Source organism: Coregonus clupeaformis, chromosome 40, assembly GCF_020615455.1.
Source record: "Coregonus clupeaformis isolate EN_2021a chromosome 40, ASM2061545v1, whole genome shotgun sequence".
NCBI lineage: Eukaryota > Metazoa > Chordata > Actinopteri > Salmoniformes > Salmonidae > Coregonus > Coregonus clupeaformis.
In genome coordinates, this window is record NC_059231.1 from 19948576 (window position 1) to 19974809 (window position 26234).

Consider the following 26234-nt stretch of genomic DNA (forward strand, 5'->3'; position numbering starts at 1 on the left):
ATATATATATAATTATCAGCACAACTTAAACGTGACAAAAGCTACATAGATTAAGGAATACTTTATCAAAAAGGGGGGTACTCTCCATAAAATTGTGTAGTTATATGGTATACATTTTTGTATGACAATATAAAACATGACATTAAGTAAACAACCGTTATTAAAGCTACATCACTTGGAAATTAATTGTTATCAGCTTTTCAGTGGTTTACATGATTTTGTAAAGAAATAAGATGTATGAATACATAATTAATTAATTGTTAGTAACTAATTTCTTATATAATGTAAATAATTCACATTCTTTAAATTAAATAAATTATCTGAAATACCTTCAACAATGAGTTTGGCGGTTGTTGTCTTTTCCTTGTTGCCCAGCTTGGCAACACAAGTGTATTCTCCAGTGTCCACCAGTTGGACGTCAATAATGGCCAGTCTGCGATCTTTGCCATCAGAGGTGAATTTGTGTTTTGGACTCTCTCTTAGGTTGCTGCCATCTTTCATCCACGTAGTTACAGCAGTAGAAGGTGAAACTTCACACTCAAATGTAGCAGATGCACCAACAGCATCACCTTCTTGTAACACTATGTCCTTGAGTGGTTTCGTAAACTTCAGTGGAACTGCTTTGAGCTGGAATCCGAAAGGATTAGCATCTGGGGGTTTGTCTCCTCCACCACCACCGGGTTTTAGTCCTCTACCCCTGCCTTCACCAGGGGATGGAGTTTTGCCTGCTACAATTCAGACACAATTACACAGATTAGATGTTTAGCCTGTTTACATGAGTTAAAAGTGTTAACATTTTCAAACGAATACATTTTTTAACGCTTACCATTAAAGCACTTACAGTTTAACACTTACATTGTTAACACTAACAGTGTTAAATTATAAAATAATATTTCCTAATAGAAAATGTGAGTGCTGCATCAACTGTCCAAAAGTATTTTTATGGTAGAGGAAGAAGTTCAGAAGTTTAAATTATTAGAGGCTTCTGGCTAGTGTTTGAAAAATGTAGGCTAGTGTATCAGAATCAGGCTAATGACTGTATCATTAATTGTAGTGGGATAGTAGCCTTTATAAAATCGTAGATTAGTTCCTGGATGCTGATTGGTTGATAGGCGTTTGTTATTCACAATAATCCATGGCAAATGCCAGTTCCATTTGAATTATCACTGCGCATCCACTGCCCCCCAGTGACTCAGACATGGACTTGGACAAGTCTCTCATCCTTGCTTAATTCAACATGCTACTGTATTAACTACTAGAATGAAGAATTAATTGAGTTGGCTAGCTAGCAAGGGAATGTTATCTAGCCTGCATAGCAACTATTGTTGTTATAACTAGCAGCAAAAGAAAGAAGCTTATGCGTTTACTAAAATAGTTTTAGAATATATTTATATTCTGATTGCTTATTTGAAAACCCGAGAAAGAGACAAAGATTTCATACACTGAGTTTTTGTCCAACTTGTTGGGAAATTGGTCAAAGTAGCTGATTTCTTTCAAAAGCAAGTGTTCACAGTGGATAGAATGTTGGATGTCATTGCTGAATTATGAGAAGTTTAGAATATTGAAGACATCCCATTGAAGCTGATGGAGGTTTTGGGAAGGACAAAAATCTTAGTAGTTAAGTAGAATAAATTATATTAAAAAACTGTTGACAAACAATATAAGTTTAATCTGTCCACATGTTTTAAAGTTTGAACAGTGATTATAATGTAAACCGTTCAAAAGTAGTTACAGTGAGAACACTGTGAAGAAAGAGAATAAGCTTGAAAAATACTATGAGGGAAAAGAGTTGTGTGCTGACACAGCACTCTAAAAAAGCTATTATTTTCACATGGATAGTCTTACCTTTGAGGCCTCTACCTCTACCTCTGCCTGCACCTGCTTCTTCTGCTGGCTTTCCATCTGTTTAAGATATTTAGAATGACTATAACGTAAAGACAGGTCACATTCAAATCCCTTGTAAATATTTGTCCTCCGAATGTTACACACAATAAGGTGAGATAAATAAAGATGAAGGGTGATGATGGAAACAAATGGACAATGGATGATGGGAGATGGGTATATACTACACAATGTTAAACACCATGTGGAATAACAACATGCTAAACGTACTTTTTACATGGATTGACAGACAAATAGCACAAACATGGAGACTGACATGAAGAAACAACACACAATGGTGACAAACGTCACATAGAACAAGATGGAAATGGATTAAGATTATTTGGGATAAAATACTTTTCTGATGAAAATGATCGACATGAAGAAACAATACGGAATGATGACAAACATTAACATGTAGAACATAAAAACATGAAGATGGAAATGGATGGAGATTATTTGGGGTGAAGGACTTTTTCTGAGCCATTAATGTTGATACGCTCCAGCATTCATCTCACCTTGTCTTGGCATTCCAGGGGTCTCAAGTGCATCACCTTCCTCTCCCCAGTCTTCTGTGGACCCACAACTATCCCGAGGGACAAGTTGCCATCCCCAACCTTCATTGTCAGATTCCTCCTCAACCTCTGGCTCCTCCTCAAATACTTCCTCCTCCAGCTGAGACGAGATATTTCGTAACTGTACAACTTTAGGGGAAAGCTCTTTCATTGCTGGCACCTTCTTCGGTGGTGCTCCATCAGTTTCCTGTTGTGGTGATTTCTTTGGAACTTTTTTTAGGGTAACACCTTCAAATGAATCTTTTGGTGAAACTTCTTTGGGCTGCTTTTTTGTCCTTTCTGCACTGGGCTTCCTCTCCATAGTAATTGTTTCTATTTCTTTTGGTTTTTCAAACTTAGGTGAAGGAGTCTTTTTCAGTTCCACCATTTTCTTAAGTGTCTCTTCATGCTTTAAGGGTTTGTCTTCGTCCTCTGGTTCTTTTGGCACAAGCTCCACCTTTCTTAACTGTACTGGCTTTTCCTCTTGAGGACTCTTTTCCATTTTCTTTACGGGTGCTGTCTTTGGAGGACTTTGGACAGCTTCAGTGTCAGCTTTAGGTGACTTTGAAAATGGCTTCAATTTAACATCTTCCTTCTCTTGCTCCTGTGTTGGAATCCTTTTCACCTTTGTCAATGGTTTGTCAGAATCCCAGACTTGTTCATCTTCAGGAACTTTCGCCACTGGTTTTAATTTGACTGCCTGTGGCTCTTCTTTAGCACTAGGAATTCTATCAGCTTTCTTACGATCAACAGGTTCTTTAATGTCTTCATCTCTTGGTTGTCTCTCTCCTCTCTTGAAAACCATAGATTCTTTGTCTTTGTCCTTGTCCTTCTCTGGCTCAATGATCCCTGCTTTAAGAGATTTTTGGAATGGTTTTAACTTCACAGTTTCTTGTTCTTTTTCATCTGATGGCAATCTGGATAGTTTATTTTGGGCTAAACTGGGGTCTGTTGGTGCCTCTTCTTTCATCCCCTTGGGAGTTTTCTTCAAAGTAATTTTGCCCTCTTCTTTTTCATCTCTGGGAATGGTCTTCAGAGACCATTTGTCCTCAGTTGAGTCTTTTGGTTCAACTTCTTTAGGTGTCTTTACTTTTGCTCCATCAGGTATCTTGCTGATTTTATCTGTCATGCTTATTTGCTCTGCCTCATATCTTTCAGATATTGTTACTTCACCTTCTTCATACACTCTCTCTTCAAAGTCATGGATTGCATGCTTTGTAATATTTGGAGGAGGTTTCTTTAGTGGTGCTGGCAGATCTTCAAAGGGGACTGAAGGCACTTTCTTCAGTGATATAATCTCCTGTTCTTGCTCCACGTCTTTGGATATCCTGGTTGTTTTCATCAAGGTTGGCAGTACAAGTATTTCTTCTTCCTCAATGTGAATTTTAGCTTTTTGTCGGAGAACTGCAGCAAAGGTTTCACAGTACACATAACAGCTCACTAAACAAGATAATAACAATGAAAACATCACACCAGACTAAATTAAAACCCCGAGGTTTTACACATTGAACAATAGACTAAGACCAATAGGACAACACACAACAAACAAACAAAAAATACTCAACAAACAAATAAAATGAACAGAAAACAACAATGCCACAGTACACAATAGTACTAGATATTTAAAAGTTTGAACTGGATATTTCTTTACATGCAAGGAATAGGGAAATGTGATTATAAATGAAGAAAAAAACAAGTATTCATCATACCTTTCTTAGCTGGTCCTGGTGCCTGCTTGCCTTCACCTAGTAGGGACATTATAGAAACGTTTTTTAAAATGAGTCCACCTAAAAACAAACATTTGAAGATATATGGGATACAAGCCTCAATGTATCATGTACGGTTAGGAAATTGAGATATGATTGAGGGAACGAACGCAATCACTTTCTATAAGATATTGATTAATTTCTCTTTGAATGGTATTGAACATTAACCTTGAGGAACCAATCCTGGAATTTCAAGGGATATTCCTCCCATAACCAATCAAAGATCAGGACAGTTGAAGTAATATTATCAAGTGAAGATATAAAAGAGGGAATATATTACATGCTCCCATTTTCATCATTAATACATTTCAGGATGAGAACTTAGTTAAGACATACAAAATGACATTACATACAAAACCCCAGCATTGCTGAGAATGAGATTAGAGGTGGCACCTACCTGATTTACAGTAAATAGTATAACATGCACATACAACATTATAGGAAGGACAGACAAAGAACAGGAATGCTTAATGGAATTAAGAGGTAACAATCTTTGCTAAAACGCTAAAACCTTTTGTTAAGTGACTTGGAGAAACCCAAGCCAAATATACTAGCCTCAACCCTCTATGCCTAGAATAATGTTGAAGAAAGAATGCTTGGTTTTATTTGGATGGTATGGTTTCAGAATATTAATAGGATATTAGTTTGTGATTTTATATCCAGATTATTCAGAACATTCTTAGCTGAATACCTGGCTTCATATTGTATTGTTCTTGCTCTTGGATGGCAGGCTTTGTCTCCTCTGTAGCCTTTTTCTCTCGAGGTGCTTCAAAATAGTGTTTAAGATTTATATTTGCCCAAGAAGCATTAATTCACGAATGTATTGAAAGAAATGTAAGAATATAAATGACAAACATTTAACAGAAATGTACCTTCAAGAGGGCTGACTTTCTTTGCAAGTTGCTCAGTGGGCTTTGGAGATGTTTCCTTCTCCTTTATTGGTACTTAAAATAAAATTATACTATGGTCAAAATCAAGACTCTGCATGTTGCAGTAAGCAATAAACCACTGAGAAGAAACATGTTTTCAACACACAAAGACACATAACAGATAATATGTAATATCCAAAATACATAACACACACCAACATAACAGACAGGATAGCAAGATTTTAAGATTTTAAGATTTAAGATTTAAGATTTGTGTTTCAAGGATTGGCCTTGTTATACCTTTTTGGGGAGCAACATCGTCTTCACTTGAAAGAGACACCACTTCAGCAATAGCCTTCTTCTCTGGTTTATACTCAGATTTAGGCTCAGGTTTAGACTCTGGCTTAGATACTTTCTTTAGAAGTGGCTCTGCAGGCTTTGGAGCTGATTCCTTCTCCTTTGCTGGAACTTTAAATAAAATGATATGGTCAAAATCAAGATACTACAATCAAGATACGATTGCGGTAAGCATTGGACCACTAAGAAAGTATCAGAGAAAGACGTTATCAAATATAAACAGAGCACACACACAGAAAAACATCAAAAATGCATAACATTGACACAAACATAACACACAAAATATAAAGATTTTAAGAGTGATGCAAGATTTAAGATTTGTATTTTAGGTTTCCTTGTTATACCTTTTTTGGGAACAACATCTTCTTCAAGAATAGCTCTCTTCTCTGGCTTAGTCTCTGGCTCAGCCACATTCTTTGCAAGTGGCTCAGTAGGCTTTGGTGGTGATTCCAGCTCAGCAATAACCATAGTCTCTGGCTTAGACACTTTTTTTGGCTCAGCAGGCTTTAGAGGTGAATCTTTAATCTCCTCAGCAAAAGCTGTTTTCTCAGTCTTTGCCATTTTCTCTGGCTTGGTCTCTGGCTTAGACTCTAGTCTAGTTACTTTCTTAGCCGGTGGCTCAGCCGGCCTAAGAGGTGATTCTTTCACCTCCTCAGCATTCATTTTCTCTGGTTTAGACTCTGGCGAAGACACTCTCTTTACAAGTGGCTCAGCCGGCTTTGGAGGTGTTACTTTCACCTCAGCAACAGCTGTTTTCTCTAGCTTAGGCACTTTCTTTACAAGCGGCTCAGTAGGCTGTGGGAGTGTTTCCTTCTTCTTTGCTGGTACTTGAAATAAAGTTATTTTATGATTAAAACCAAGACACTACAGATTGGGGTAAGCAGTAGAGCACCAAGACAATACCAAGGAAAGATGTGATCAAACAGAACACATACAAAAAGACACAAATAAGAAAATATCCCAAACACAAAAACACAAAACATACAGACAAACATGATTTTAAGAGTGATGCAAGAGTGAAGATTTGTATTTCAAGGATTGCCCTTGTTATATCTTTTTGAGGAGCAACATCTTCTTTAATTGAAAGAGACACCTCTTCACCAATAGCCATCTTCTTTGTCTTGGTATCTGGCTTAGACTCTGTTTTGGCTACTTTCTTGCAAGTGGCTCAACAGGCCCTGGGGGTGATTCTTCCACCTCATCAGCAATGACCGTCTTCTCTGGCGTTGCACTTTCTTTACAAGTGTCTCAGCGGGCTTTGGAGGTGATTCTTTCACCCCTACAGTAACAGCCTTACTCTCTGGTGTAAGATCTGGCCTAGCCTCTATCTTAGGCTCTGATTCAGCCTCTGGTTTAGGCTTAGGCTCTGGCTTAACCTTTGCTTTAGGCACTGGCTTAGCCTCTAGTTTAGGCTTAGGCTCTGGCTTTAACGCTTTCTTTAAAAGTGGCTCAGCGGGCTGTGGTGAAAAAGTGGCTCTAGCTTAACCTCTGTTTTAGCCTCTGGCTTAGGCTCTAGCTTAGATTATGTCTTAGGCTCTGGCTTAGACTCTGGCTTAGACACTTTCTTTACAAGTGTCTCAGCAGGCTTTTCAGAAATAACCATCTTCTCTGGCTTGGACTCTGGCTTGATTTCTGGCTTAGACTCTGGTTTAGCCACTTTCTTTGCAAATGGCTCAGATTCTTTCACCCCTTCAGAAACAACAGTCTTCTCTAGATGAGACACTTTCTTTGTAAGAGGTGATTCCTTCTTCATTGCTGGTTCTTGAAATAAAATTACACTATGGTCAAGATCAAGATACTACAGATTGGGGTAAGCAGTGGAGCACCAATAAAATACCAAAGAAAGATGTGATCAAATGGAGAACACAAAGGAGACACAAAAAATACACAGAAACAACAAAGAATCAAAAAACTGATGCAAGAGTTGTGGATTTTGACCACAAAAGAGGATGTGGAATGAAGAAACTTGATGAACAATACTGGGCAACATTTCTTTGATTTCAAACTAAGCATGAAATGGAATTGCTGGCTGATTTCGCTGACAGATGATTGAGATGATGATGAGATGAAACATGTAACATTTACTTAGTATACCTCTTGAAGGCGAGGCTTTTGAAGATATATTGTCCTCCTTCTGTGAGTTTCCTCCTCAGATAGAATAACTTTAACAGGTTTTCCTTTGACAGTGACCCATTTCTTAGTTTGGATGTCCTCAACTATAAGAGGTATCTCTTTGAGGGGTTCCTCTCTCGTAGAATGTATCTTGTCAGTGCCTTCCTTCGATTCAATTACTTTGGCAGGTTTTCCTTTTTCAACTACCTGTCTCTTTGATTCGAAGTTCTCAACTCTAAGAGGTATCTCTTTAGTGGTTTCCTTTCTCTTAGTAAGTCTCTTGTCTAACGTTTGCTCCTTGGATGGAGTTACTTTGGCAGGTTTGCCTTTCTCAACTACCTCTTTCTAAGTTTGGATGTCCTCAACTGTACAATGTATCTCTTCAGTGGTTTCCTCTCACGCTGTATCTCTTCAGTACAAACAAATCCCTGTCCTTTCTCTTTGAGAAACGCCACTTTTTTTGGAGAGATACCTTCTGACAAAGGTATTTTATCCTTTCCTGTATCAACTTGAAGATATGATATGTTTTCCCTTAATGATTCTACTCGGATATAATATTCTACTCGGATAGAAGATTCTACTGGTTCTATGGATTCTACTGGTTGAGAAAAACCTTATTGACTAGATATAATTTCAGAAGCATGTTTAGCTGTAGGTTTGGGGGAAATATTGTCTGTGGTTGTCTTTCTATTCTGTGAAACATCCATAATAGATGCCTCTTGTTTCAAAGTGTATTCTTCATGTTCCTGGGGAGAAGCTTCCCTTGGAGAACTATCATCTGTCCTAACAGGGATCTCCTGTCTTCTGCCTGACTTATCCTTCTTCTCTGATACCCTGGTGGTAATTTCCTTTTTCTTGACAATGTCTGCTTTCTCTCTTTGCACTTTCTTATCTGTTTCTATAGACTTGCTTTCACCCTCAACTACCGACGGTCTATCAGGAGACTTTTTCATAGATATTTCTTCACATATACTAGCACTACCTTGTTTCATGACAGTAACTTATTCATATTTTTGAATAAATCCAGTGTCCTCTTTTTTGTCCGATAATACTTTCAAAGATACAGTATCCTTCTGTATAGGTAAACTGTCCTTTGTAACAACTTTGTCAACTTTTTGGACAAAATGTTATTCTATAGATTGAACTGCTTGATGGATAGGTACATCTTCAATAGTAACCTGTTCTGTCTTTAACTCAATTACATCAACACAAATAGCTCCCTTAGTTTTTGCAGGGTAAACACTTAAAAGTGTTTCTTTTACTTTTGTAGACGATTCAGGAGACTCCCTCTGAAGATATCTATCCTGTTTGACTGGTAAATCTGCCTCTAGATCAGACCTAGTAAGAACCTTAGTAGCTCTGTCTTTCCTGTTGGAAACCTCGCTAACAGGTTGTTCATGTTTCATATCTGACTTTTTATATTTTTGGATAGATACTTTTTCTGGGAGGGTATTTTCTGTCTTTACTGAAATCTCCTGTCGTGAAATCAATGTAGTGCTCTTGTCCAATATATTCCCTTTGTCTTCGTATGATATCTTTGCATTTGCATGCCCCACTTCTTCATGCTGAAAGACTTCTTCTATTGGAGGAGCTCTCTCCATTGTGTAAGCAACTTGTGAGTTTGCAAAGATCTCCTTTTCTCAGCCATCTGAAGACTAGAAGTCATCTAAAGATGTTTTCAAGAGTTCCCACCAAATGGTGGTCGCAAGAGATTAATGACAAAACACAACATAAAGACAAGCATTGCGTAAAAAAAACACAGATTAAAAAGACAGTAGTACTGGTGTACCATTATGCACCTGATATCTACAGTCTAAGATAAATATCTAAGTAAAGTACGATTTTAGAATTTTGAACACAAACATACAGAACACTTCGATTACCTGTGTCTGGCAGAGTTCCTTTTCTTTGTGGAATAACTTCTGTTTCTGAAGTTGGAACTTTCTTTTCTTCTTCCATCTCCTTTTTAGGTTTAGTAACAGGTACCTTTTCAGTAGGTATTTTCTCAGGTACTTTCTCAACAGGTACAGGTTTTTGTTTGGGCTCCATCACTTGAAGCACACACACACAACACACACATAAGACATTGGCAACACAGAAGATTGACAGAAGTGTTGTCACATAACATACGTCAAATCCGACAAAGACATCGTCAACACTTTACTTCAACCATATTGTTGACATGGTCACAAACATATCATGAACCATGTCTGAAACAGTCTTAACAACTTATGGTTAACTATAAGTCTAATATAATGTCATATTGTAACACCATTAAGTCAGCATCATGGTGATAGTTCAAGTAAAGTGTTACCCTTGTGAATAGATTTTCAAACCAAGAGAACTGAGGAAAACTGAGAGGTGGAAGATGGTAAACATAGGACAAAAAAGAGTTCAAGAAGACCCTTAAGACATCACAGTACACAGTACGTACAGTACATAAGTCAGTACATAAATCCCTACCTTTTAGCGGTGTATCCTCCTTTGGAGTCACAATAACTGATTCAGGCTTTCTGACAGACTTTGTAGGTTCTGGTTTTCTTTCCTCCACGTGAACTTAAAACACCATTTAAGTTTGTTAAAAGCATGCATATACAGTACATGAAGATATTCAAGAAAGTAGTTTCAAACACAGACATTGCAGATATCACACTCTATCGAGTGGTAAGACTGTATGAAACTGATTATGAAGAGACAAAATAAAGCAATTGGTGCAAAGACTTTTCAGTTGTGCGTAAACATTTAAAAAGGCAAACAGTTCATATAACATTGTGACGTAAAAGTTAGAAAATACCAAACATAGAAAAAACAAGCCAGAGATGTTCAAAGCTGGGGTTGATGAGAAGAAAGCCATTAAACATTAATGGAAGAAGCATTGACAACCTATAGTGAGTATACCTTGTTCTGGCACAGGTTGCATTTGAGGCTCTATGTCCTCTCTGTCCACTTTTTGAGGGATGGTAGCTGGTTGCTGTGGAGTTACCTCCTGCCTTTTTAGTTCTTCTGGCACTTCAAAAGAACATGCAAATGATCAGTAATATACTATATGCTGTGATGAAAGCACAGCAAACAGACATATTACTGACAAACAGAAAACAACAAATACAGATTCCAAATATGGATTCCATTATGCCAATAACAAGACAAAGAGTGACAGATTACACATAAATCGACTTGAAATATCGAATAAATAATTTGGTATAGCAGAGACAAACATAAATGTGGTTGCAACACATCCTCATTTGAGGAGACACTAGTCTTAAACGTTCTAATGCCACAGTCAGACAAAGACAGACAAAGATGGAGTGACAAACAGAAGAGTATAAAGAGCAGACAAGTTTTTAAAAGACTCAGAAAGCTGCATCTCTTTTAAGAGATACTGATACCTTGTGGTGATGGGACCTTCTTGGCAGCAGGAGTAGGCTTTGGCTCCTTTGGAGCACGAGTAGATGCTGTCTCTGGCTTTTTAACTGCTGTTGGGTTTCCTGGTTCTGGTTTTGAGGCCTCTGGTTTCTTAGCCTCCTCGGGAACTTAAAGTAACATGATTTAGAGTTCACTAACCAAGGTAATACTTACATTACATACACATATGACACAAAATAAAGATTTACTTCTATGTTAGAAGCTATTTAAACATATTACATACAGAAACACGTACGAGTCCACAAACAAAAGAGAGGGGACATTAGAGAGGAGAATAAATCCACCACACAACAACACATGACAGAAATACCTTTGGATGGTGGACTCTCTGGTTTCTTTATAGGCGCACGCTTCGGTTCAGGTTCAACCTTAGCCGCAGGTGAAAATTTAGGCTCTGGTTTTGGCTCAGCTTTTGGCTCAGCGACATGGGGTGCAGCTTGAGGCACATCTTCACGTAATACAGACATACACATTAAAAACAATATAAGCTATGGGCTATCAAGAAAAAGCGGGTGCAAGACTGAAAGCCATAAAATGGTGTGCCAAGAGTAAGATTGAGACAACTTAACTAAACACAATTCACAAAGTGACAAACGTGAACAAACTTATTCACACAATCCCTTGGGATAATAATATACACTGCATAGAAGATTTAGAAACTGTGTAGACAGGCATGAAACTGACAAGAAGACGAAATATTCAGGACAGACACTCATCCTAAGAGCTAAAGTAGCAGCAGTAGGAGCATTTCTGAAGCATATGGAAAAACGCAGTATACCTTTCTTTAATGGAACCTGTTCAGGTTTCTCAGCTAGCTTATGGGCAGGCTTCTTTGCTTCTTCATGTTTTTTTAAGATATTGAAAGTGAGCAATTACATACACCAAAAAAAAGAGTAGAATATAATTTACAGAAGTCATTAAAATAAACACAAAACAATTATGGACAGTTAAAGGAAATAAAGAAGTTGACGAAAATAAAGAAACAACCACACTAACAATCATCAAAAACAAACAAAGTCACTGATTTAGTTTAAAGAAAATTAAGAATACATGACAAGCATGACAAGATTGTTAGACAAGTTCATAATTTCTGATGTAAGACTATACCTTTTGGAGAGGGGTGTTTCTCTGGGACAACCTTTGCAGTTATCTTCTCCTCCACTGGCTTTTTGACTTCAGGTACTTGTAAATATAATCACAGTAAGTTCATTTTCCCTATTATGCTAAGTTATCACTGAGTTAATGTGTTGGGACAAATAAAATTAATCTAATCATTTTAATTTACAGTAGTGGAAGTTGGTTACTTTACACAGACAAAAACTCATGCAAAAGTAGAATATCTCAAGCAAAAGCCCATTAATTTCTTTACTAAGAGTTTTTTTTAAACAGGAGAGACAAACTTAGGTACAGTTGAAGTCGGAAGTTTACATACACTTAGGTTGGAGTCATTAAAACTTGTTTTTCAACCAATCCACACATTTCTTGTTAACAAACTATAGTTTTGGCAAGTCGGTTAGGACATCTACTTTCTGCATGACACAATAAATTTTTCCAACAATTGTTTACAGACAGATTATTTCACTTATAATTCACTGTATCACAATTCCAGTGGGTCAGAAGTTTATATACACTAAGTTGACTGTGCCTTTAAACAGCTTAGAAAATTCCAGATAATTATGTCATGGCTTTAGAAGCTTCTGATAGGCTAATTGACATCATTTGAGTCAATTGCAGGTGCACCTGTGGATGTATTTCAAGGCCTACCTTCAAACTCAGTGCCTCTTTGCTTGACATCATGGGAAAATGAAAAGAAATCATCCAAGACCTCAGAAAAAATTGTAGACCTCCACAAGTCTGGTTCATCCTTGGGAGCAATTTTCAAACGCCTGAAGGTACCACGTTCATCTGTACAAACAATAGTACGCAAGTATAAACACCATGGGACCACGCAGCCGTATTACAGCTCAGGAAGGAGACGCGTTCTGTCTCCTAGAGATGAACGTACTTTGGTGCGAAAAGTGCAAATCAATCGCAGAACAACAGCAAAGGACCTTGTAAAGATGCTGGAGGAAACAGGTACAAAAGTATCTATATCCACAGTAAAACGAGTCCTATATCGACATAACCTGAAAGGTCGCTCAGCAAGGAATAAGCCACTGCTCCAAAACCGCCATAAAAAAGCCAGACTACGGTTTGCAGCTGCACATAGGGACAAAGATCGTACTTTTTGGAGAAATATCCTATGGTCTGATGAAAGAAAAATATAACTGTTTGGCCATAATGCCCATCGTTATGTTTGGAGGAAAAAGGGGGTTGCTTGCAAGCCGAAAAACACCATCCCAACCGTGAAGCATGGGGGTGGCAGCATCGTCCTGTGGGGGTGCTTTGCTGCAGGAGGGACTGGTGCACTTCACAAAATAGATGGCATCATGAGGAAATTATGTGGATATATTGAAGTAACATCTCAAGACATCAGTCAGGAAGTTAAAGCTTGGTCGCAAATGGGTCTTCCAAATGGACAATGACCTCAAGCATACTTCCAAAGTTGTGCCAAAATGGCTTAAGGACAACAAAGTCAAGGTATTGGAGTGGCCATCACAAAGCCCTGACCTCAATCCTATAGAAAATGTGTGGGCAGAACTGAAAAGCGTGTGCGAGCAAGGAGGCCTACAAACCTGACTCAGTACTTTACTCGAGCCTGACGTTTGGCAACTCGAACCTTCAGCTCCCTCCACAGATTTTCTATGGGATTAAGGTCTGGAGACAGGCTAGGCCACTCCGGGACCTTAATGTACTTCTTCTTGAGCCACTCCTTTGTTGCCTTGGCCGTGTGTTTTGGGTCATTGTCATGCTGTAATACCCATCCACGACCCATTTTCAATGCCCTGGCTGAGGGAAGGAGGTTCTCACCCAAGATTCGACGGTACATGGCCCCGTCCATCGTTCCTTTGATGCGGTGAAGTTGTCCTGTCCCCTTAGCAGAAAAACACCCCCAAAGCATAATGTTTCCACCTCCATGTTTGACGGTGGGGATGGTGTTCTTGGGGTCATAGGCAGCATTCCTCCTCCTCCAAACACGGCGAGTTGAGTTGATGCCAAAGAGCTCGATTTTGGTCTCATCTGACCACAACACTTTCACCCAGTTCTCCTCTGAATCATTCAGATGTTCATTGGCAAACTTCAGACGGCCCTGTATATGTGCTTTCTTGAGCAGGGGGACCTTGCGGGCGCTGCAGGATTTCAGTCCTTCACGGCGTAGTGTGTTACCAATTGTTTTCTTGTTGACTATGGTCCCAGCTGCCTTGAGATCATTGACAAGATCCTCCCGTGTAGTTCTGGGCTGATTCCTCACCGTTCTCATGATCATTGCAACTCCACGAGGTGAGATCTTGCATGGAGCCCCAGGCCGAGGGAGATTGTCAGGTCTTTTGTGTTTCTTCCATTTGCGAATAATCACACCATCTGTTGTCACCTTCTCACCAGCTGCTTGGCGATAGTCTTGTAGCCCATTCCAGCCTTGTGTAGGTCTACAATCTTGTCCCTGACATCCTTGGAGAGCTCTTTGGTCTTGGCCATGGTGGAGAGTTTGGAATCTGATTGATTGATTGCTTCTGTGGACAGGTGTATTTTATACAGGTAACAAGCTGAGATTAGGAGCACTCCCTTTAAGAGTGTGCTCCTAATCTCAGCTCATTACCTGTATAAAAGACACCTGGGAGCCAGAAATCTTTCTGATTGAGAGGGGGTCAAATACTTATTTCCCTAATTAAAATGCAAATAAATTCATAAAATTTTTGACATGCGTTTTTCTGGATTTTTTTGTTGTTATTCTGTCTCTCACTGTTCAAATAAACCTACCATTAAAATGATAGACTGATCATTTCTTTGTCAGTGGGCAAACGTACAAAATCAGCAGGGGATCAAATACTTTTTTACCCTCACTGTAAAGGCAATGCTACGAAATACTAATTGAGTGTATGTAAACTTCTGACTCACTGGGAATGTGATGAAAGAAATAAAAGCTTAAATAAATCATTCTCTTTACTATTATTTTGACATTTCACATTCTTAAAATAAAGTGGTGATCCTAACTGACCTAAGACAGGGAATTTTTACTAGGATTTAATGTCAGGAATTGTGAAAAACAGAGTTTAAATGTATTTGGCTAAGGTGTATGTAAACTTCCGACTTCAACTGTAATTTATCGACATGTACACACATCAACCAGATTAATCACAAAAGAAACAACTCAGAAATGCAGATATTTGGATATTTTTATGTGGTTCTGCTGCCTCAGCTGGTTTATCCTTCTCCTCTGGTTTCTTGTGAGCTTCAGAGACTTTAAAGACACTAATTGTGTTAGCCCAATGTAGCAAAGCTCTATCTACTGTGGACATCCATGTATACGCACGTAAGGTACTTGCCAAAGAAGCACATCATATTAGGGAAGACAGTACTGACAAACACATAAGCCATTATGCATGATCAATTTAAGAGCAAATAATAAAATATCATAAATACTGACAGTACAAACCAAGGTTAAACTAAGACATCTAAAGAAATTGAACACGACATGATAGGGAAAACCTTTGACACAGTTAAAACAAAAACAAGCTCTCAAAGAGTTTACCAATTGAAACAAACAATATTATGAACATGTTTGCCACACATTAACAAGATAATGAACTTTTAACATTGCTGTAAACCTAGACAGACAAAAGCTGTTCTTTCAATACCTTTTTGTGGCATTTCCTCCCTCATTCCAAACTTCTTACTCTCTACAGACTCCTCCTTAACAGGTACTCTCGGGGCTGATAAGACAATGAGAATATATTAGTATCTTTGTTTCAACAAGGCACATTAACTAAGGAGAGAGGTTTACGGTTATAACACACATATAAACTCACAAATGAAATTACTCCTGTCGGACAACAAAGGAGAGAGAAAGACATGAGATTTGTGTATGAGTTTCAAAGACACGCTAGTGCACTACGGCACGATGACACACAAAGAGTAGGAGCCCATATATTCTGTGCCAAGATATTTTCAAAAGGTGGCTCAAACATACAAAGACAGACAACATTGATTTTAAGCACCAAACATGTTAATACCAATGTAGTAGCATAATGTGGCTCAAGGTTGAACGTTAAAGATTAACTGCTTGCCCGCTTGAGTTAGCTGCTAGCAGACATAAACTGCAATGGTAACATCTATTCTAAGGGATACCTGTGGTTGTAGAGATTTTCTGTACTATTGTCTCTTCTGCCCAGCTTTCCTACTCTAATAAAGGGTTACAATGATGACAATGAAAAAAATACAAACATTTCTGAATATTAAAAAAATATTTAGTTGTGTAGATGAGCGTGGGGAGCATGAAGAAATGCTGGAAAACTGGTTAGGTCGTGTTACAAAAACGGAATAATCTTTTTAGAAGGTGTACAAACGTGTACAAACATGTTCAAATGGAGTTGGTTAAATTGATGGTGGTGATCATTGACAGAAACAGTAGTTAGGTCATGTTAGTAAGTTGAAGATTCTTTTTAGGAGGTGTACACATTTAGTACCAGTCAAACGTTTGGACACACCTACTCATACAAGGGTTTTTCTTTATTTTGACTATTTTCTACATTGTAGAATAATAGTGAAAACATCAAAACTATGAAATAACACATATGGAATCATGTAAAAACATGGAGATAGTGATAATGGTAATGGTTACTATTAATATGACGTAACTCTCACACAATAATCGAACGTTAGTGAATTATTTTATGATGAATTTAAAGGGTTTGATGGTGATGGAAATACAATTAATATAAAACAATGCAAGGCTATATACCTCTCATTTCCATCTCTTCTTCATAATAGTATTCAGAAGATTCTTTAAAAAAACATATATTTATGTTGAGTATTCATATTCACAAGGTTAGTTTAGATTTATATAATTAATGCTTTATCTTATGTCCCGTTCTTACCTTTGAGAGAGACTGAAGATGGCATATCAGGGACTCGTATCGATGAACCAGGGACATCTAAAGGATGATGAATTGGGTTTAAATATTAAAGATATATAAAAGATAAGTCATAATTGTGATACATTTGAAAGGTTTTACGGCTAGAAATCAAATACTTACCATGGGGTATCCTTGCTAATTCAACTTCTGTGAAAAAGGAAGATTAAATATTAAAAACGGAATGAAAACAACAATGAGATTCAGACAGCTGGAAAACAAAACAAATGCTAACGACTATACCAACCTTTGCTTGAAAGATAAAGCTCAGTTGTGCTTTTAGCTTCCCCTCTGTGCTCCAACCTCACAATGACCGAGTAAACGCCTAAAGGATTAGTAATTAAGATAATTGTATAATCCATTCTGATTGTATTCATCTGGGAAATGAGAATAAAAAAATCTGCCAAATGCTGGTTTGTCGCAACTCTACACACCTTCGTCTTCATTGGTTACATTGCGGATGATCATAAAATGTATTCTGCCTTCGCTTCTGAAGTTATACTTTGGGCACTCTCTGAGTTCCCAGGTGCCTTTGTACCATGTAATGATGGCATTGTCGAAATACACCTGGCATTCGAAGGTGGCTGCTTGGCGTTTGCCCACCATAATGTTCTGGATATGTTTGGTGAAGTGAATTTGTTAAGCTAAAACTGATAACATGTGGTGATGAATTTAGTTCAATTTGAATATTTTTGGTTATTCTCATAATTCTAACTCAAATGTGGAAGTCAAATGGTGAATATATGGACAATGAAGAATAGATGTGCTGTTAGAATGTGTTCAACAGATCGTTTGGATGACTCAATGGGATGAAAGTCGAGACGAAAAGTCAAAAGACAGAAAGAGAGAAAGACAGATAAATGTTGGTTTGTGGCAAAGTTGCAAGACCAAAAAGGGTAAGAAAGTAAAAACATACATGTATTATCAGAGCGCTCCAGGAAGAAAATGAATATGTCAAATCAAAAGTGCAAAAAATAGAAAATGAGTGAAAATATTTAAATATTAGTGACAAAATGTGTGATGAAGGAAAAAATTGGTCAGGTTGTGATGATCTTCACTCCACAACATGAAGGTAGATGCAACATCAACCCATTCTACGGTTAAATCTATACAAACCTTCAACCCATAGATCTGCAGTTGATTCGAGGTTTTCATACAGTATCTGCAGATATAACGTCCTTGGTCTTCGGGTCTGAGGTCTTTAATCGAGTGCCTCTGAACGTTGTTGACCACCTCATACGAGTATCTGCCTTTCATTTCTAAGAGCTTTCCATTCTTAAACCACTGTGTTTTGACATTAGGGATAGAAAACTGGCAAGACAGTGGACATGTTTGCCCCTCCTTACCTGCAACTTCCTCCAGATGTTTCTCAACCTCAGGCTCTGTAAAGAAACAAATAACAAAAGTGCATCGCTATTAGTATTTACCAATACAATATAAAGACTTAAATCAATAACATTAATGTAAGTACAAAATATACAAATGCAGATCCATGGATACCCACCGATAACAGTCAGTTTGGCGCTAGAGATATGTGGGCCACATACAACACGGTAGTTGCCCTGGTCTTTGGTTTTACACTGCTTGATCTTCAAGATGTGACGGTCACCGACAATGCTGATTTCGTATTTGTCGTTGTTGTCAAGCTTCTGAGTTCCCTTGTACCAGGACAGGGTGATCTCAGGGTAGTTGATCTTGATGTCACACTCAAAGGTAGCGACCTTGTTGGTGACTGTAGATTGATCTGTTATGTCCTTATTCACAGTGACTGGCTACAAGCAGATAAAGGAGAAATATGTGCTTAGACATTAATGTAAATAAATATGCATATAATATATGATTAATTACTGCTTTTGTCACTGTCAGACATTTCATTGTGATAGCTAATGAGGAACCTACCTCAGTACATTCCATTCTCTTTTGCAAATCAGCCACAAGAGCGCCCAAATCCTCATCCGATTCTCTCTCTCTCTCCGGTTCCTAAATCACACCAAAATACATAGCAGAACTAGTTAGAGTATGACCATTATGTCTTTAAAAAAGCAACAAAATTCAGTATTGTATGACTAATAGTAAGTTGTGTTCCGAAAAAAATAAAAAGCCATTAGATTCAATTGAATACAACTTAATGTTAAATGAATTTACCAGTCTTCCACTTTCCTCTGCTTTCTCCCTCTTCAGCTGTTCAATGGCCTGAAGAAGTCCACGGTAGTCAGTGATTCCATACATACGGGCGTATTTCTCATACTCCTTAGGGTCCACATTTCTGAGCAACTCTACAATGTCAATGTCTTTCTCTTCCTGAGGACTCTTCTGTTTAGATGGAGTTCTGTGGAGGAAAAACAGAGACGAGATACACATGGAAAATATTATTTCTGTAGTTTCTTGTGAAATGTGGAAGGTAGCGACACAATCGTCAAAGAGAGATTCACTTACTTCTTCAGTTTTGCTCTGAAGTCTCCCTCAACTCCGGCGACCTCTTTCTTTTCCTCAACATGCATGTCGGTGTTGCATTCTATTTCTCCATTTTTGTTAGATGCAACGCATCTGTACTGTCCGGAGTCAGACTTTGTTATTTCCCTGATCTCCAACTTGGCCTCCTGGCCCTTCTGCTCAATAGTGATGCGACCACCATGAGTGATCTGCCTCCACTTGCCCTTCATCCATTTCACATTAGGAATGGGATCACCGCCAACCTTGGCAATGAACGTTGCAGTGCCCACTGTAAATTTAATGCAACATATTGAAGACTTCACTTGCTATGGAAATGTCAGATATCCAACTATTAATAAACACTGTAGGCTGTTAATGGTATACTAATGAAATGCTTCTAAATCTATTTTCATCACACTTACTCTCGGCTACATGGCAAGTCTTGGGCTCCTCGATGAAGAACAAGTTGTCCAGTTTCTTTAATGGTGCTGCTGTTGGTTCCTCTTCAGCGGGTTCAGGTGCTGCTTTGGATTTCTCTGCAATAAAGCATCATTCAAGAAGTCTGTTATAAAAACCATAATAATTCATTCATGACCGCTGTTTCAACAAATTATTGGACATGATCTGAATAAAAATATGGTCCAGAACGTGTACCTTTGATAGTTACATTGGCCTTGCAGAATTCACTACCAGCCTCATTGGTTGCCTTGCAGAGATAGTCCCCTGCATCATTCTTTGATACACGCATGACCTCCAAAAAGGCAACGCCATCAGCAAAAATTATTTTAGTGCTGGAAGTGTTTTTCAAGTCTTTCCTGTCCTTCATCCACTGAATCTTCATAGGAGGGGATCCATGGATATGGCAGCTAAGATGCAGGTTCTCGCCCTCGGTCAGCGTGACAGGTTTGAGAGCGGGGTCAAATGTAGGGGGCTTCTTGTGTTCTGGATTAATAGGGAAGAGTCATGGAAAAACATACATGGCATATGGAAATGCAGACACATTATTTACATCTAACTTTCTATGTAGAAACACAACATAGTAGACAAATAATAATATGGACCTACCATTTATGGTCACTGTCAATTTGCAAGAGGCACTGCCTGCTTCATTGGTGGCTGTGCCGATATACCTGCCACAGTCTGAGACTTTGGAGCTCTTGATACACAACACAGCCACATTGCTCTTGAAAGACATGTCATAGTGATCAGAGCTGTGAATCTCACAGTCATCTTTATACCAATTAATGGTCATGGGTTGAGATCCAGACAAACGTGCCTCAATCTTCACCATCTTGCCCTCCGTATCCTCTAGGGTCTCTGTGGGCTTTCTGGTGAATGTAGGTGGGATTTTGCGCACTGAAAATAAATGTTAAAACATTAATGGTTTACAAAACAAGATTGCAATGTTCACGTAATGTGACAAAGGAGGCTAAAGCAAACAGTACTATACCAAAAGTTTCTTTCAAGAAACATGAGAGGGACTACAATTTTGAGGCAGTGGGCCAAATACCTTTGACAGTAATTTCAGTGGAACAAGAGTCCTTTCCAATGTCATTAGTGGCATGGCAAAAGTAGCGGCCAGAATCAGATTTATCTGCTTTCAATATAGTAAGGTGTGGGGTGTTATCCACGCAGGACATCTTGTAATTTCCCCCTGATCGAATATCTTTGTGATCTTTTGACCAAGTTACTTTTATTGGCAAAGATCCAGTCATGTGGCATTCCAATTCCACACTATCACCCACTGAAACGTCCACCACGGGTGACAGCTTTTTATCAAAGACAGGGGGATATCTTGGCTCTAAAAGTTCAATTATGGGAAAGAGTTGGAACATACAGCGTACTTTAAAATGAAAGCATTGATACTGTACAATATGATACTGTACTAATACAGGACGTGCACTCTCAGTCAACAAGTAAAAAACTACTTCTTTGAGGAAAAACCGACCGACCTTGAAGAGTGAGTTTGGCTCTGCAGGATGCAGTCCCAACACTGTTGGTTGCAACACAAGTGTATTCCCCAGAGTGTCTCATTTCACCTCTGGCTATTTGTAGGACAGCAGTGTTATCATCATAACTCATGGTATAGTCGTTGGATTTCACAGTTTCACCGTCTTTAAGCCAAGAGACCTCAATGGGTGAGGAGCCTGCCACACAGCACTCAAATTTGACTTCCATTCCTTCAGTCTGTTGACTACTGGTTATTTTCTTGGGGAAGGTAGGTGGCGTTTTTGCCTCTGAAAATAGGATAATTTGACAAACAATATGACATTAGCTTCAAAATATTATGACAGTTCTTCATACTAGTTAATTTCATAAACACTGCAGAGTCAAAGCAGAATATTTTCGGATTAAAAAGAGAACATTCCTAAATAAAAGACGACGGGCATCACCTTGGACAGAGAGACGGCAGCTGGAAGAGGCTGATCCTATTCTGTTTTCAGCTTTGCATGTGTATTCACCAATATCAGCCTTGGCTGCTTTGCTCAATTTCAAGCAAGCAATGCCTTTGGAATACTCTATTTTGCAAGTAGGGGAGGACCTCACTTTTCTGTCGGCCTTAAACCAAGCCACCTTTACTTCAGGGGTTCCTCCAACAAGGCATTTCAAACAAACTGCATCACCAGCAGTCACTTCCATTGGCTCCAAATTCTCAATGAAATAAGGTGGTTCTAAAGTGACAGATATAAACCGTTAAATCAGAAATCATCAGAAACAGTATATACAGTACAGGACAATCCCAATACATTAACAGGTCAATTTAGGCAAACTAACCTAAAATGAACACTTGTGCTTTGCAGGTATCTTTTCCGGCGTCATTGGAAACTTCACAAGCGTATTCCCCACTTGCTTCCTTATCGTCACTGTTTAAACACTCCAAGATGCAGGAGGTCTCAGTGGTAGTGACGTTGTGCTTATAAGAGGCATATAGCTGTTTTCCATCCTTATACCAGGTGACAAATATCTTTGGTGTTCCAGTGTATGTGCACTCAAGTATCAATGAGTTTCCCTTTTCAACAGAGTGGTCATTCAGCTTCTTAACAAATCTTGCAGGTTCTGAGTAAAATCATACAGAGGTTTGTTAGTCAACATTCTGATAAATTTTTTAAAATGTTGTTTTAATTCTGTTATATTTTTTAAAATAATTGACCAACCTTTCACAGACAGGTTAACTAGGAAACTTTCCGTCCCAGCATCATTAATAATCTGGCATGTATACTCTCCAGCATGGGATTTGTCAATTTTGGATAGCTCCAGAGTAGCTGTATTGTCCCGTAGAGCAATTTCACAGCCTTTTCCAGACACAATTTCTGTGGTGCCTCTGAACCATTTCAGTTTCAGTGGGGCACTTCCTTTGACAATTGCTGAGAAAGTTACATTTGTGCAAGGCATTGCTTCCAATGGCTGAGGTGGCATCACAAAAGAAGGAGGTTCTAAATACAAAAAATACATACTTTTTAGCTTGCAGACATCTGACATTAAATCAGTTACATCACAAAGCAATAGTCATTACGAAGCTCAAACAAGTACTGTATATTTACTGACCTTTCACAATGAAAGAGGCACTGGTCTCATTGGTTCCGGCCTTGTTTACGGCTTTGCATTTATACACTCCAGAGTCGGACAACTTAAGAGTGGGCACTTTGAGTGTGCAGGTGTTGTCACTGAATGCAATCTCATAGTTTGGTCCAGTTTTGATCTCCTCTCCATCATGGTACCAGGTAATGGTGAAAGGTGTGGAACCAGAGACTTTGCAGTCCATTTCACCCGCTTTTCCAACAATAGGTTGAGATTCCTTCAGTTTCCGTGTGAATGTTGGAGGTATGGTTTTATCTGTTATAGGAAGACAGGGTTAGTAAACAGGCATTAGGCAAAACACTAGGCAATTAGACAATTAGAAAAATGTAATATTATACTGTGTATAGGAAGCGTCTACCAACCTAGGACAGTGAGGTTTAATTTGGTGAGATCACTGCCAACCTCATTTTTGACCTCAAATGTATATTCTCCCGTATCAATCCTCTCTGCAGACAACACTTTCAAGCTGGAGATCATCTTTGAGAAGGAGATTTTGTACTTCTGGCCAGAGGAGAGCTCGACTCCATCCTTAAACCATTTTGGTTTCAGCTCCGGTGTCCCCGACACTTTGACTTCTAGAGCTGCAACATCACCTGCAGTCACACTGAAAGACTCTGGTCTATCCACAACTTTAGCGGCTTCTGAAAATAAAGAACATGAGCAGAGGTGTGCTTACAGAAACTGAGTAATAAAAAAAGCAATGACTGGGGAAAAAACAAAGTGAATTAGGGGAGAAAAATGGAATTAAAGACAAAATGGAAATGTACAAACCTACAGTTAAGTTAGCAAAACATTTCACAACTCCGGCATCGTTTTGGAGTTGGCAAGTGTATTTGCCCATTGCCAGTGAGTCTGCTTTAAAGATTTTAAGAGTGACCTGGTTGTTGTCGAAGGTAATTTTACGGTTGTCACCATCTCTGAGAATGTGATCCTTATCCTGTACCCAAGACGCAGTCATTGGCTGAGAGCCTTTGACAGTGGCTGTCAGGGTGACTTCTTCACCCAATGTGCATGTCGTATTCGACAATTTATTAACAAACGTTGGTGGTTCTGAGAGAGGACAAAAAAGGAGAGGAGAAAAAAAAACATAATGAAGGAGTAGTTCATGGTTAAAAGCTGGAACATCAATTATCCAAAAAATCTGGAGAAAAAAATGCCCACCGACGACGCATTTCTACTAACCTCTGAGTTTAACTGTAGTACGGCATGTTTCATATCCTACACTGTTTGATGCCTTGCACTCATATTCTCCAATATCTGAAGCTTCCAATCCAATGATATGAAGAGTGGCAGCGGTAACCTCATTCACCATCTTATATTTCCTACTTTCCTTTAGTGGCGTTTTGTCTTTGGACCAGGTAATCTCAAAGGGTGCTGTGCCAAACATCTCACAATGTAGGCTAGCATCCTTTTCTTTCATTCCTTCAATTGGCTGAGGTACTTTGAGGAAAGATGGTGGATCTACAAAACATTGAGAATCGTTAAGAATTAGCTCTGTTTGTTACACGCAGCAAAGCTTCGAATTCATACCAGTTTAATACCACCAACAGACAGTATACTAATAGTGGATTATTATGGAATATTAAATGGCATCTGGAAAATATCAAAATCCAATGTCATTGATCACTGGCTAACCTTTGACTGTAAGATTTGTGCTGCAGCTTATACTTCCAGCGTCATTGTTTGCTTCACAGGTGTAGACTCCATTGTCATCAAATCTTGTGGTGCGCAGCTCAAGGACTGCCATTGAGTCAACGAATGATGTTCTATAGTTGTCACCATCTGTGATCTTAGTGTCATTTTTGTACCACTGGATTCGCAGAGAGGGCGCACCTGTAACTTTGCATTCAAGGCGGAGTGGCTCGCACTTCTTCACAAACTTTGTGACTGGCAATTTTAGCACAAATTCAGGAGGTTCTGCAAAGCCACAATATTGCAAAATTAGCTTATTGAAGCACATGCAACTTGACACAGTGAAAGAATATGAGGCTTGGAATGAACTGCAAAAAGATGTGATTTGATGATTTGATGGATCTGTTAAGGAGTAAAGGCAAGATGAATGTGAAAAGGGAAATGTTCCCATTTCCCTTTTCACATTCATCTTGCCTTTACTCCTTAACAGATGACACAACAGCTGTTGATGTGATGGAGGAGCAGGTAATGGTGCTGTGAACTGGTGAGGGAGCTGTAAAAAGGAGGTGGTAGAGGAGCTGTGAAAATGCAAAGCAATGGAGCACAGATAAAAGCAATCGAGGACAGACAGAACAAAGGAAGCCAATGCAAGAGTTTAAATAAGAGCATGTTCTAACCTTTCACCGTTAAAGAGGCACTACATCTTTCAATGCCGGCATCATTGCTAACTTGACAAGAGTAAATTCCACTCTGCAAAACTCTGATTGGGTAAAGATCTACGAAGCAAGATAATCCTTCCAGTCCGATAAAACATGACGGTCCAGTGATCAATTCAGAGTCATCCTTGAACCATTTCACTGTGAAAGGAGGTGTTCCTTTAAACATGCTTTTAAATTGCATGTTGGAGTTAGGAAGGGCTGCCTGAGACTCAGGCAACAGCACAAAGCTTGGTGGCTCTAAAGAAACAATAGCAACCATGTTAATCAGCTGGCCTGACCCTATCACGAGAGAAATACATAAAATGTACATACATTTGATCAATTCTGACCTTTCACCCTCAGTGCCCCACTGCATTCAACACTTCCTGCTTTATTTGTCAGTTTGCAAGAGTAAGTGCAGTAAAACCATGTAATGGTCAAGGGTGGAGTGCCAGACAAAAGGACATTAAACAGAACCTTTGATCCAGGCAAAACATTCATTGATTCAGGCTTTTCTACAACCGATGGTTGTTCTGTTAATAAAAGGGGGAACGCATGTTTCAAGTTAAAAGTCTAAAAAGTTCTGAAGCCAAAGATAACCAAAGATCCATAAATATAGAAAACGAATAAAATAGTTATCCAAACCTTTCACAAGTAAGGCCCCAGAACACTGGTCTTTGCCTGTCTTATTAGTAGCAATGCAGGTATAGCTGCCACTGTCTGCACTGTCAATACTATTTATTTCCAGAAAAGTTGTGTTTTCAAAGAATGTACATTTGTGCTTATCATCAGTCTTGATCTCGTTTTCATCTTTGTACCAGATTACAGATATGGGCATAGAGCCAGACAAAATACATTCCAAGTGGGCAAATTATCCTTTGATACTCTCTGTTTCCTTCAGTTTTCTTGTGAACGATGG

The 26234-nt window shown here is 38.7% G+C and overlaps 1 pseudogene; it reads right to left on the reverse strand.

Annotated features, from left to right (window-relative positions):
• Positions 1–26234, reverse strand: part of LOC121554847 — a 198640-nt pseudogene that overhangs the window by 100838 nt on the left and 71568 nt on the right.